Source organism: Tachypleus tridentatus, chromosome 7 (assembly GCF_004210375.1).
Source record: "Tachypleus tridentatus isolate NWPU-2018 chromosome 7, ASM421037v1, whole genome shotgun sequence".
Taxonomy (NCBI): Eukaryota; Metazoa; Arthropoda; class Merostomata; order Xiphosura; family Limulidae; genus Tachypleus; species Tachypleus tridentatus.
The window spans coordinates 69,993,512-70,005,842 of NC_134831.1; the positions used below are offsets into that span (position 1 = coordinate 69,993,512).

General features: G+C 28.6%; 1 pseudogene across 1 annotated transcript in view; it reads right to left on the minus strand.

Annotated features, from left to right (window-relative positions):
* LOC143255921 (protein transport protein Sec24C-like) overlaps positions 1–12,331 on the minus strand; it is a 57,498-nt pseudogene that overhangs the window by 15,388 nt on the left and 29,779 nt on the right. Inside the window, exons 11-14 of the transcript XR_013030927.1 lie at positions 4,908–4,986; positions 3,911–4,023; positions 3,210–3,303; positions 397–514 (exon numbers count right to left, since the gene is read on the minus strand). The product of XR_013030927.1 is annotated as a protein transport protein Sec24C-like (transcript). The remainder of the gene's footprint in view (positions 1–396; positions 515–3,209; positions 3,304–3,910; positions 4,024–4,907; positions 4,987–12,331) is intronic.

Below are 12,331 nucleotides of genomic sequence, written 5' to 3' on the forward strand. Positions count from 1 at the left end.
AGATATTTCAGTAAAATCAGAAATCTAACAAACAAAAAAAAGGCTAAGCTTATTTCTCAGTGATGACGAGAAACCCACTTGTTGAGAAATTTATATGCAAAAACGGCTCGTTTGGGCTGAGAAAACACTTTTACATAGAAGAGCAAACAACGTTTCGCTCTTCTATGTAAAAGTGTTTTCTCAGCCCAAATGAGCCGTTTTTGCATATAAGCTTATTTCTGTTGTGAATATTTTAAAATCCAATAATAAAATGATAAAACTGAAATAGGTAATATTTTCCAAAATTTCTAGCTATTATTAATGTACATTGAGATTTTTAATGATATACGCAAAAAAGTAAATCTGTCAATGACTGAAATGTCTGAACCTACAAAAGAAAACTAATTTTTGCCTCACTTTTTCTTTGTCTGTTCCAAGAAGTTTCTGATCATCTCTGTTTTTTTAACTTTCCAGGTGCCTCAGCAATTGGCAATGCAGAATGAAAAACGAAGATTTTACCAGCAGATCCAGCAGCCTTGAAAACAAATCACACATTTGAAAAATTTCAACTGTTTGTTTTTTCATTAACAGCTAAATTATTTCTTTGCAAAGACAGATTTTAGTAAACTGTTCATGCATACATTTGTTACTCTTATATTCTGATTCTTTGACAGTGTTTTTAAATATATATATTAGAACAAACATGTTGAAAGCAGAAAAAATATTAGAAAATCAAAGACCTCTTTCATTGCACACAAGTTTGTCCAAATTACATTATAAAATATATGTAGAATCATACACATTCAGAAGTGGATTAAAGTATTACACTAAATATTATTGTGTATAATAACAGTAACAGTTTTGGATAAATATATTTTTTTGTTAAATTTTTTAGGAGTATCTTGTGTATTCACAATATTATATTAATTTATACATAAAGCACATACTTTTGTGCCAACTGTTTATTTATAATTCATACTTTCTGCTAGTCAAACATGCACAGGAAATCACCTTCATAAAGAAGCTTCCAACCCAGGAGAGCTATTCCTTTTTAATGCAATCACTTATAAGAAAAAACATTATAAGTGTATTTGATCACTTGAGAATCCAGTTGCTATGATAAAACAAAATCTGTAAAATAGTCTTACAGTGTAAACTAAGTAATATACTTATATACAGCTGTATAGCTAATTCACACTGTCAATTTCTACTGTTTTGTATATCAATATTTAAAATATCACAAAACTGTGCTAAACAAGACATCAAGCTGAGATGTTTTTACATTTACATTTTGTTTACTTTGCACATACACTTGAAGAGCTGACAGTTAATGAAAATTTCACTCAAGCAATGCAAAAATTCAATATAATAAATGATGAATAGTAAATATTTTGAAACAATCTCTTCACAATTAGTAATGAACATTTTTTCATATCCTTTCTCCAAAAAAAAACTTTGTGTTTCCAACACAGATGATTTGAACCATGGAACATGTCAAAACAAGATGCTTTTAGTTAACAATGACTCTACAATCATAACCAGGTGGAGGAAAGGGTTGTTTGCCAGAAGTTAGAACTATATATAGACACATTCTGTTTAATCATTCTTAGGAGGTGTAGAAAAACAATACATTTTTAATATATTTGCAACCTTGCAATAGCTTACTTCAACAAAATAATAAAGTTGCAACTTTATCAACAAAGTGCCTGGCTAACATTTGATGTTTGTGATTGTGATACAATCTTAATAAAAAAAAAAAGTAGTATCTCTTAGCTTTGTTCTTAAAAGTTTTAAATATAGAACATTCCTGAACAGTAATGTATAGAAAGAAAATTTCTACTAAACTTGTAACTGAATAATACAACCAAAAATTATTTTGAAGAGAAACTGAATTGTTGTAGTTTATGAAAATAGTCTGAATTTATCAAATAACAAAATAAAGATAAACTGCAGCTTTTTTTATAAGAATAAAAGGATAAATATGGAATTTTAGTTTATTTGATAAACTGGCCATGAATCATAGCTGCTTAGTGCCTAGTACCTAAACATGTATAAATAGATAGTCAAATCCAATTCCCTATAGATCAAGTCAGATATTTAAATTCCTTAGAACAAGAAAAATATTATTTTATTTGTTTAAGTTTATTTCTTCTCTGAGGTTAATCTTCAAAAATGAATATGGTGAGTTTAACTTGGTGGCTTGTGTTCTTTTACTTAGTAGTAACTCCGTAATCATGACAAAGTGGAGGAAAAAGATGTTTGTTACAAGTTAGAACTGTATTACTGTGGATTTCACTAAATCATTAAGAAGATGGTGAAGTAGATTGAAAACTAACATTACAGCCTCAAAACTTTGAATAACTCTTTCATTATAGGGAATCAAGGCATTTTTATGTCACATTTTTAGATATTTAGAACCTCTGAAGTCAGGTGATAGCTTTCTGAGAAAACTGTTTTCAACTTAAGGTGAGGCTCAAGCCTTCAAGAGTTAAGCTTTGAAGTTTTGGTTACAGTTTTAAAACATCCTAGCAAAAAACCCTTTCACTTATAAAAGACTCTTATGTTTCTTTGAATTGTAAATTCTTATTAGAGTTTCATTTTTCTTTTATCCCACTCTATTTATTTCACTTCCTCATGCTGGACCAGTAAAAAGTTGGCTGTAGTTTTCAATTGAATATTTAGAGAATTATTGAATTACTTTAAGGAAAAAAAATTAAATGTTTAGCATAAGTTTTAATATTTAATACAGTAATTTTATTGTAATAGTGGTTTCAGTTTCTTTCCTCCCAGGAGAGGATCTTTTAATAAATATTCCATTAGGGCTAAAACTACATGACAATGCTTATATTTTAATTTTTTACTGAAAAACACAGATGAGAAGTTATACTGAACATAAAAATAAATAATGCAGATCCTGTTTACACCCAGTTACAATCTGGTTTTAGTGTGTAATTCTCCATAATACTTTTTTTTGCTCTCCCAGTTCACTAACTGATATTATCTGTGTCAACACATGCTTACTAGCAGAAGCACATGTACTTGAAAATAAAAGCATGAATATTTAAAAAGAGGTTGTATATACAATGCAAACATAAATATATATATATATATATAAATTACTTGTGTGAAACTCCCGATTATCTACTTTTCCAAAATTATTTATAATGTAAGGTTATGTGCTTCTTGTGCTTATCTAAAATTCCATGATGATACACACACACACTTCTTACCTTCAAAGCATCAAGTCCAGCTTGTATAGGAGGTCCCAAAATGGTTTCTGTATCTCTGTTATCCATAAACATCTGTGGTATTTGCTCTGCTAAACTATAGAGATAACACTTGATATAAATCCTTGAGAAATATATATATGTATAAAAAAAACAAGTTCAAACACAATGAATATATTACATATTGTCACCACATGAATATGAATTCATTTTGGGGTTGATATTAAAAATATATTTTCTCTAAATGTGTTTGGAGTTATTGCATACAATTTTTTTTAATGAAAATTTCACTAGATCTGCAAGTATATTTAAAATATAATTGTTATTTCTCCACTACTTCATGAGTTTCATTTAGCTACTTCTTGTGCATAAAGTTAGCAGTAACTCCACAACCATAACATAAGGTAGAGGAAAGGGTTATTTTCCAGAGGTTAGAACTGAATACAGGTACAGTCCATTTAGCTATTCAGAAATTGGAAGAAAACAACATATTCTTTAAAATATTCACAATCTTACAATAGCTTACTTCAACACAGTAGTAAATTAAATGATCTATACATAAAAACAATTTATATTTTTTTTTCAAAGTTTCAACTCTATTTCATTAAAACACTGAGCTACCTCACCACTAATAATATTACTTACTACCATTGACAAGGCATTAGGAAACAACAGCTAAATAAATACTTTATATTACACAGTACCTGTTAATTACAGACTGAGACTCTTCCACTGTTACAAAAAATCCATCCAAAAGTGGAACAAAGGTTTCCTCAACATCAGGTACAACCAACATCTGTGGCTGTACCAAGTTACCCTAAAATTAAAATGAAAGAACAACCATCATACAGATTATTAGTATTCAGTTTCATAAATGCAATAATTTAAGCACTTAGTACTGTGCTTCAAAGTGACAGTGAAGGATCAATCTATACTTAACTTACAATAAGCTAAATTATACAAATCAATACACATCTTTATCAATAGATGACAGATAGCAAGAAGTATTAGTGATGCTGTAATCTTTTGAAAAAGGTATATGCTAGAATGATAGGCTTAACTTATTATAATAAAAGCCTACATCTGAATTAGTAGACAATTACTGATATGGTTTGATCTACAAAGTTTAAAAAGCAATGTCAATAATCTTTGCAGTTTATGCATATTTTACAGCAAAATAGAGGATAAAAAAATTGAAATGTTTATCTACCTGACAGATGTTAAAATTTTAGCAATACGAACTTTGGTAGATGTTTCATATCTTATTTAGAAACCAACAGTACATTTATTGTTAGAATATCCTCTAACAGATTTTGCAAACAAAAACAAAAATTAGGACATTAAGGCTATGACATTTTTACCTACAGCTGAAAATATTTAAAAGTAAATTACTGATACAGAATTTGGAACCAGTTCAATGAAAATTTCAAAAAAATGTACAAATATTTCAGTTGGTATGTTTATATATATATATAATATAAAGTAGTCCTTAAAATTACTATTGTAGCAAGTGAAAGACATCCCAAGTTCTAAAGTCTATATACAAATACCATACAATTGTGAACAATACTTATATTTCACTTGAACTGAATTAAATAAAAGCAGACAAGAATAATGCAAATGGATGTGAATTTAATGCAAGTACCACATACAGAGCAAACAACCTTTTGACCTGCTTACAAATAATATTATAATAATTACCTTGACATTATAGAAATGAACAACCTTGCAATATGTAACAAAACCAACTTTAATGACAGATGCTGGAGCTCCCACATCCCTGTAAAAAAGTAAAAATAATTATAAACCTATTAAATTGTTTGTAAATTTGTTTTGAAGAAGTGTGTATGAAACATGCAACTGTTAGGTTGTAAAGATCAGTTGCCAATTAAAGTGTAAGTATAGAACAGCAGTAAATAGATTTTAACCTTTAATAATAAATAAGAAAAACCCAACAGCCTTTATAGTTCACATTCTGACAAAACAATAAAGTTAAAACTGAAATTTGTGTCACCTAGACTAAAGATATCAGATTAAAGAAATGTGATGGATAAAGAGGGAATGTCTTATGACAATTCAATATATTTTTTTTTCCATTAAATAATATTTTAAAGAAATTTATTATTTTATCCAAAATGAACATCAAACCATTATTAAAAGATTAAAAAATATTACATCCTAAAACAATAAGTCAAACTTATTTAAACAGGAGACAACGCAGATACTCACTGGTACGAGTTAAATTTTGTTTTTTCTGAAAATTGGTACAGAAGAACACTTGAACTAAAATCAAAATATAATGAAATTCTTGAAACTCCCAAGTTGGAAATATTTGTAAATCTTGAAGTCATGGACATAAATAACAGATTTATAAAAGCTTTCTGGCTGAAGTTGGTTACACTTAGCAATAAAGAGCAAATATGCCTTAGAAAACCTTGCCATACAGCTTTACAGTTGTAACTTTTACAATATTCAAGATATCCCATTTTTCTTCGGACCTCACTTCTCATAAATGTCATTGTGTTAACTTACTTTAAACATCTGATATGGCAGAGGAAATATCTAAGTACAGTAGTGTTGTTTATCATTTACTTTTTCCATTATATGATTTTAGTATTACAAATAGCCATTTCCTTATTTAGCTTATCTTTGTATCTATAATTCAATCTCACCAACTAGACAGATGTAGATTGAGAGAGAATAATGGTATACCTAAAATTATGCCTTTTGCTTCAAATAATAATTAAGACACTCAATAAATAATAAAATACAGAACTGAGAATACCAAACACAACTGCACATGTCACAAATATTTTATTTATTATGATTATGGTTTTACCAGCAAAAGCATCATAAGGCTTACTAGTTTGATCAAATTAAAGTTTCAACAACAGCTTTCTAGTTTCTCTGATCAAATGGTAGGGGGTTAAAAACAGATACTAATACCACCTAAAAGTACAAATTTTGAATATTGAAATTATTTGTTGAAAAATATAATCAAACAAATACACTAAACACTTATACAATACATCTTTTTTTCCTGAAAGCCTTTACTATCAAAACCATGGTTGTTATGAATGAATATTTGTGAAATATCCAATTGTCTTTGTTTTCCTCAATTCTGTAAGTATGGGGTTTCACTAGGTACTAACAGTTTTAAGTATTAATTAGATAACATAATCCTATTCATTATGGTTACATGTGAAACAGTCAATGCCCAGAATCTTCCATAATTTAATTGTAGGCACTTTTATGTACTCCACATCAAATCTGGCTATACCCTGATGTTGTAAAACATGCCATAGTTATAATACCAAAGGTTATTAAAAAAACTACACATTAAATGTTCTTTGTATTTATTTTTAAATTAAAACATGCAAAATCTAATCTGATAATTCTTTTATAGGTAATATTTCTGTTTCCTGTTTTACTGTCACAGTATTTACAATTATTGCACAATACATGCAAACTTAAATTTTTTTTTATATAGTCCCAACAGCTGCAATAAACTAATCTCTTTTAAATTAAAGCAAATATTAAATTGTAGCCCAGTCATAATAGCTCACAAAAGCAAAAATACATAAGAAATTAACACACAATTATTCAAAGTAATTTCAGGATTGTGGCTTTGAATTACTATTAAATGCAACTATAGATACTGTCATTACAACAAAATTCCAGCGACAGTAAATTAACAGTTAAACTTCTATTGTCTTAAGTAATTTATCTTAATATATTAATGACAAAAGCTATTTTAAACTATTAATATTTTAATTCTTCAGTGAAAGTCTAGAATTTGTATCACATCTGTCATAAAGAAACAACAAGGTAATATGCACACACCTCCCATCATACTTTATTAAAGTTGATGTTACTGAAATTAGCATATTGTGATCATCACCATTAGCTTTTAAAATGTATGACACCAAATGTTTTCACCATTAAATCTACTTTATTTATAGAGGTATGCAGGAGTACTATGCATTTTCTACATTCTGAAAAAATTATGAATTAAAATGTTTTCTATGAAGTTTCCACATGAGCATGTGGTTCCTAAAACTTTTGAAATACTTTTGTTCCTTTGTTATTTTATCAGAGGTGATAATAATAACTTCTGATCAGAGTAGGTTATGTACTTAGAACAAAACTAAACATCAACCTGGCCTTAAATATAAACAATTAAATATACTTATGTTTCAACTTATAAAGATTAGAAGGGGTAACACCTTGCTATTGATAGTATTTTTTGGCTGTAAACCCAAAAATATCTCACAAAGTTTAGCCAGCTAAGGCGATTTAGGTTAGTCCTAAATACCAATTCTAAAGAACCCACAAACACTAGTCTTGAACCACAAATTTGACATATATTTGCTTTCTATAACAGAGCATTGAATCAAAATTCATTCCAACTACATAACACAAGAGACAACCCTAGCTGTGACAATTAAACCAACATGTTTTAGTTTAACCCATGCAAGGTTGGCAACATCAATTTTTTCACAGCATAAATAATAACCAAAATTTATACGAAAGTTCTACAAAATAAGATATTGCATACACAAATACAATAGGCTTAATTAATATGCCAAAGAAAGTAAATATAAAACTAATCTATTCTAAAATAATGACATAATATTAAACTCAGCTAATATTAACTATATATTATCATGAGTAATAAACAACATTTTGTACATGTAAAACGATGTAGAGATATAAGTGCCAAAAAGAATGCAAGCAAGGATATAAGGATGATACAGCAAAACATAGATCATCCTCATGTGACTCTGAATATTAAAATTTACACTATAAAATACACAAGTACAAAATGATTACAAGGTTGGTCAATTTGACTGACCTCATAGCAACAGCCTGTAACAATCAAGACATGTTTTGACTAAACTTGGTTTTTCTTGTTCTTAAGTCTTAATCTTTTAGTTACACTAAACTGATGCCTACCCTTATGTGACTATGGTAAACAAAATGTATACCAGCAGTCAGGAATATACAACTTCCAACTGCAGTAATCAAGTATGTATTTTACACTGTAACATTAAATTTTGGTATTGAAAGTCATGTAGGGATGATCTGTGTATATCTGTATCATTCCTTAATTCATGCTAGTAAATTTTTGGTTTTTACATGTTACAGTCACTAACGTTCATCTAATATTGGTTGGTAATTCCTATTTCACTCTGTGCTTAAGCTTTTTTTTTCAAAGGCATACCAGATTTCTGTAGGAAAAGTAACTTCAAGGGATAATGACAATATTATTTACATAGATTTACAATTTTTTTACTTACTACTAGTTATTATGACTAAGCGATAACAATGTGCATTGTCCAAACACACAAACTGGATTTAGATTTAAACTGACATTAGTGACAAAGTAGTCATAGAGTTATCTCTACTGAAACAAGAAAAAAGATGAATAATTTGTTGGGTTGGTCACTTTCTGGTTTGGTATTTTAGTGATTGTTTTTTGTCTTGTTTTTGAATTTGTTGGGTGGAGAAACAAATGAGGGTGAGCATCAAACATCTTTTAAAGTAAAAAATTGTCATTGTTAATTTGTTTAGCATGCATATTTGTATAATGCCTACTGAATACCTTGGCCATTCCAACATATCATCTAGCAACTCTATAATAACCAATGGTTGATAAAACCAAGGGTGGTTACTACACTAATGCTGTTTACTGTTATGACAAAATAAAATACCAAGGAAAAAGGGTACACATGAAGTTTTATAGAGATTACACCTGCTCTGTATATTGCTGAAACATTGCTCATTATGTAAGCAAGTCACTGACAACAATGCCCTTGATTGGCCAGTTAGAGGCTTTGGTCTTAAATATGTATGTTGTACGAGAACAACCAATACACAGGTATCACTTATCTCATGTGTATATCTCTATCATGTTATGTAAGGAGCACCAGAATGACAGAGTTCTACTTGGTGTTCCAAGTGAGTTGGCCAACTAAATAATATCCCGAGAGACAACTGTTGACTGATTCGGTGTCAACACAAGTACTCATAATAAGTTTTGTGCTTTGAATAATAATAAAGATTGTTTCACACTTTATATTATATTGCCAGCCTATTTATTTCCTTAGCTTAAAGCTCAGTCATTTTTTACATGGGAATCAGTTTAACCTGAGATACCACCCAGTTCTAAATCTTACTACATTACTCTAATTTTAGATTAAAGTATTTAACATTAGATCTTGTTTTTCTGTCATTTCTATTATGCGAAATTTCCAAACTTTTGTTGTAAAACACACTGATTTGAAAAAAAAAAAACATTTAAAACAATTTTCTTTCATTTTAAAATTTAATATCTTTTTATGTTAATCAGAAGGTTTCATTTGTTATATCAAATCATTTTGAAAGTAATTAATATTCTTTTGATATTTTACTTTGCCAATTGTAGTAGTACTACTTTCAGCTATAACACTGTTAACTGACAAAAATTTACTGGTGACCAAGGATTTTTTTTTTTTTTTAATGATGTGAAGTTAGATTAGTAACCTATCGTTTTGCTAAACAAAAATTCTTAGTCAAGATAAATGTGTATCTAATGGATATAATTTCACTATGATAAATTAACACGACTTTGTTTATGTGCATTGCTTGAATATGATAAACTTGACAATAATATTCAATAAGTAGGGATTTTAGTTATTGGAATATTTTGCCAATGTCTTGTCTACTCACTGAACATAACTATATTCACCTTATGTTTTGTCTCAGAATAGAATTTCCTTAACTTCAGTTTCATAAACAAAATACTCCTGGACCTGTTGTTTACTTTACATCTTCTAAACTACATTTTAGATTGTTGTTTTTCTCTGTGGGAGCTAAATTTAATCACTTTTCCATGAAACATAAATTACTTTTCATACCACTCTTTTCACTCTATACTCAAGTAGTAACTTATAATCTTCTCTGTTGAATGATATTTAAGTTCTGTCTACAGTTGGCCTTCATCAGTAGTTGTTTACATCAAAAGGGTGGGATTGAAAGTCAGCACTAATAAACCCATAGAAAGAGAAAGAATGTGACATGAGAAACTAAACATGGATAATTATACTCAAAAGGAATGATACTTAGCAAATATGAACCTATGTTTTATGATGAGCAGAAACATTCTATAAAAACTAATAAATATATTGTTTCTAGGTGAAGCACCTAGGAACTGTGCAGAAAACAGAATTGAATTTTGATTTTGTTTTTGTTTTCCTTTGCAACTTACAATAAATGTTCTAAAATGAAAAAAGGTGAATTCTAAAATATTTTTGAGTTAAAAATTTTAACTGTATTTTGACAGTTATTATTTTTACTCAGACTTTAAAATCTGACATGTGAGTGTGTATTTGGTACATCAATGCAATTAATTTAGCATTAGGGTAATAACAAATACTACTTACGATGGAGGAAAAAATAAACTTGCCTAATGCAAGTTTTACAAAACCAAGCTTTGTCTATTAATTTTGTGAAACAAATGTTGAAAAATACATTTGCTGTAAAAACCTAACATTAATTTTAATGTATCCATATTACATAATTTTTAGAACCAATTTGTTAAACTTTATGTAACATACACAAAACTAAGAATAGATGCAAAAGTAAATTTTAATAAATTTGATGATAAAAACTTGACAAACATATACATATAGTTCTATGTTTTATGCAGAACAGAGCAGAAATCTGTAAACTGAAAAAATATCTTCATTCCAAATTTTACTATAAAGTTGAATGATACAACTGAATATTTCAATGCCTATGTAAAATCACTCTAATAAATTACAACAGATAAGGCATTCAAGGAGGTATAATTTCAAAGACAATTTTTTCTATATTTATCATTAAAGTAAAATGTTGTAAATGTGTTCCAATTCAGTGACAGTAACAGTTTCTTAGTAGCTCATTGTAAATGCAATATCAAACAAACTTATAAGCCTAGCCCAGAGGACATAAATCTTTTTTCACTAAAACATGTCAGAAATGTACTGTAAAAGAGTTTTGTGGGTATTCAGTTCTAGGCCCCACCAAAAATTACTTTGACTTTAGCACAATACTTAGGTCTGTATAAATAGTATACTGTAGATTTAGTGATAAGTGCCATCTCACCTGCAGAACTTGGATAAAAAAATTATTTAGGCTTGTTATGAAAGTTGATTATACCCTTTCTCAAAACAGGTACAAGCACTACTACACAAGAGGAAAACAAGTCAAAGTTCAACCCCATAAATACATGATCTTTGATCTGCTGTTTACAGAAAGTGTATAATTTTCTAGCACAAATTTTCTAGAAGCAGTTAAAACATATGTATGTAAATCAATTTTTTTTTAATCTACCATGATATCTGGTACTAGAACTCATAAATAGCAACTGTTCCATAATATCCATAGCAAATATAATTCTGGGATGAAATATTTTTGTGATATATGGTAGACCTAAATAGAAAAAAAGAAAAAGGAATCAAATCACCAAACTTTAAAATGCATTTCAGACATTAGTGTAATAAGTACTGAAGTACATTAATTTATATCTGTTGTGTTCAGCTGAACTTTAGTTTGGCTTGAAGAGCAGGGTTATTCCCTCAACAGCAATTTATTGTTATTTTTACACTCTCAATTTCTCTACTATTTTTCCACAAATACATATGTAAACTTATGTCATGAATAAACCCAGAAATTATTTAAAAGTATTTTACCAAACACCCAACACATCAGAAAAAAAAATGTATTTTCAGTAAACAATATATTCCCCATTAAAACTAAGGACACTTGAGTACTTTTTAATTAACATTACAGAACTGTTTTTAAAAAATAATTTAATAAACCAAAAGAAAACATTCTCAATAAGTATGGCTGTTGGTTTTATAAACCTGTGAACATGTATCTTGTGTTTCTAGTTGTCAATAATAAAACTGTGTTTTCAAAATCATTGTCTACAGGTAATTAAACTCCTTATTTAGAACATTAAAATAAATGTAACATCTGAGAAGATTAAAGATTAGTACAATATATACACATAAATATTACATAAGATCAGCAGTCTCATATTAATTAGGATGAAACAGTATCTTCTGTTTTATTATGTTGGTTGATGTGTCCTTGAATTT